This window comes from Salmo trutta, unplaced genomic scaffold (genome assembly GCF_901001165.1).
Source record: "Salmo trutta unplaced genomic scaffold, fSalTru1.1, whole genome shotgun sequence".
In the NCBI taxonomy this organism is placed as follows: Eukaryota; Metazoa; Chordata; class Actinopteri; order Salmoniformes; family Salmonidae; genus Salmo; species Salmo trutta.
In genome coordinates, this window is record NW_021822776.1 from 112,501 (window position 1) to 115,000 (window position 2,500).

Genomic DNA, 2,500 nt, shown 5'->3' on the forward strand with positions numbered 1-2,500 from the left:
CGTCTGATCCTCGTGGACGACGTAGGGAAGGGCTGTGCGCAACCTGTCTGCTATGACCTTTGCTAAGAGCTTATAGTCTACACACAGCATGGTCAATGGCCGCCAGTTGCCAAGGTCTGTTACTTCCCCCTTCTTGTAAAGAAGTGATAGCACACCGACAGCCATTGATCCCCCCGGGACCCCCGTCTCAAGGATGGCCTTCAAGACTTCGAGGACCACTGGTCCAAGTATACCCCAAAACTTGAGATAAAACTCGGCCGGCAGCCCATCCATCCCAGGCACCTTCCCTTTTCCCATCCTCCTGAGAGCGCTCTCAACCTCTTCGAGTGAGATCTGAGCCTCCATCGCGTTTCTAATGTCCTCCGGCAATCGCCGGGACAAGTGTTCTAAAAACACATTTCCCTGCTCTACATCTACTTCCCTCTCCTTAAATAACCCTCGGAAATGATCAGTTGTCACCCTGACCATCTCCTCCGGCTTTCTAACTATACTGCCATTTTCTTCCCTAACCCCATGCATTACCTTCCTACTCTGTCTGCCCCTAACTGACTTAAAGAACATAGCGGAACAAGTCTCATTGTGTTCTAAAAAGCCATTATGCGCCCGCTCCAGGAAAGCTCGAGCCTTCCGCTCCTGCAGCACCCTGAGCTGCGCCTTCAGGGCTGTGGATCTCTCCCAGTCAAACGACCCGCCGAGGTTGCCTGCCTCGTACTCGAGTTCGAGCAACCTTTGGATACGATCCACCTCCCTCCTTTCCTCCCTTTTTTTCCTCTTGCAATATCCTATTATAAAGGCCCTAGTCCTTACCTTTACTAAATCCCACCACTCTAACACCCCCTCGCACATGGACCGGAGGCCTTCAATCCTCCGAAAGAAACCAAAAAAGGCGTCGACGAAAGCTTGCTCCTCCAGCACCTCCCGATCTAACTTCCAGTACCCCCTACCGAAGAGGCAGACTGGCGACCCCACCTGTAGGAGCACCCCATCGTGATCCGAGAAGAACACAGGCAACAGCCGCCCAGACAACTGACCCAAAGACCTAGATAGGAAAATGTAGTCGAGCCTCCGCGCAACCCCCCGGGAGTTGCGCCATGTGGGACCAGCCATTGTCGGAGTAGAGTGCAGGCCTCCATCAACCAGACCATGGCAAGCCATTAGCCCGGTGATGGCGCCCGCACTACTATCACCCACTAACCCTAAATCTATGTTGAAATCCCCTCCTATCACCAAGTGCCTATTTGTGACACACAGGGGCGCCAGACAGTCCACCATCTCCCTCCTGTCTGCCGCCACCTGTGGCCCGTACACCCCAATTAACCTATATCTACCCTCCCTAAATTTTACATCTATCCCTAAAACCCTCCCCTGCATTATAACAAAAGTGCTCTCTATTTTAATTTCCCTATTCCCACACAAAATCCCTACCCCTGTTGAGTGCACCCCTCCTATACCCCAATACGAATCTCCCTTATCCCACTCCCTCTTAAATCTATTTACATCCCCTCCATCCCTCAGGTGAACCTCCTGTAAAAAACAGAAATCAAACCCCACACCCTCTAAATAACTAAAAACCGCCCTCCTTTTAACAAAATCCCTTAATCCCCTTACATTTAAACTAAGAAAAGTAACAGAAAGATTTATTTATAAATAAAACAAAGAAACCCTTACCCACAAAACACACAAAATAAAAAGGAGGCTCACCCGATGCTCCCCTGCTCCATCTCATCCAGCGGGGACGTCCTCTCCTCTCCTGACGCCCCCCCGTCTTCCTCCATCTCCCCAATCCAGGATGCAGGAATGGTGTTGGGCACCCGAGTGCCCGGCATCCTGGATTGGCCACCCAAATCCTCCATTTCCCCGGTCTCCCCGCTGGCTTGGCAGAAAAAAGGGGACCCTGCATCACCAAAAAGGGACTGCGGCACCCCAGTCCGCAGCTCCTTAGCCCCTCCCGGGAGATCCAGTTCCCCCAGCGGTCCAGTGACCGTGGAATCCAACGAGGTCACTGAGGTTTCCCCCTCCTTCCCTCCTTTTTTCCCCATTGCTCTCTTGGCCTCGCCCTCCCCCTCCCCAGCTCTCTCCTTCTTGTCTTCCATGGAGCGCCTCTTCCCAATCCTCTTCGGTGTGGGCGGCACAAGGGAGACAACTTCCCTCCTCCCCGCCAGCTCCTCCACCATTCCCCTCATCTCCTCCACCAGGGCACTTGACATGTCACTGTCTCCCCACTCCTTCCCTCCACCCCCCCCCTCCAAAACCCCCTCTGGGCCTGTCTCCGTGTCCTTCTCCACCTCCTCTCTCCCCGCTGTCTTCGTCTCCTGCCTCTCCGTTCTCTTGCCTTCTTCCTCTTCGTGACCCTCCTCCCCATCTGCTCCGGCCTTCTCGCTCCTTTGCCCCTCTTCTCTAGGGGCCACCTTCTCCTCCCGTGCTGTCTCTCCATCCTGGCCCGCTCCGGTGTCCTTGTCCTCTCTTCCCCCATCCCCTGCTCTCCCTCCAGCTGCAGACG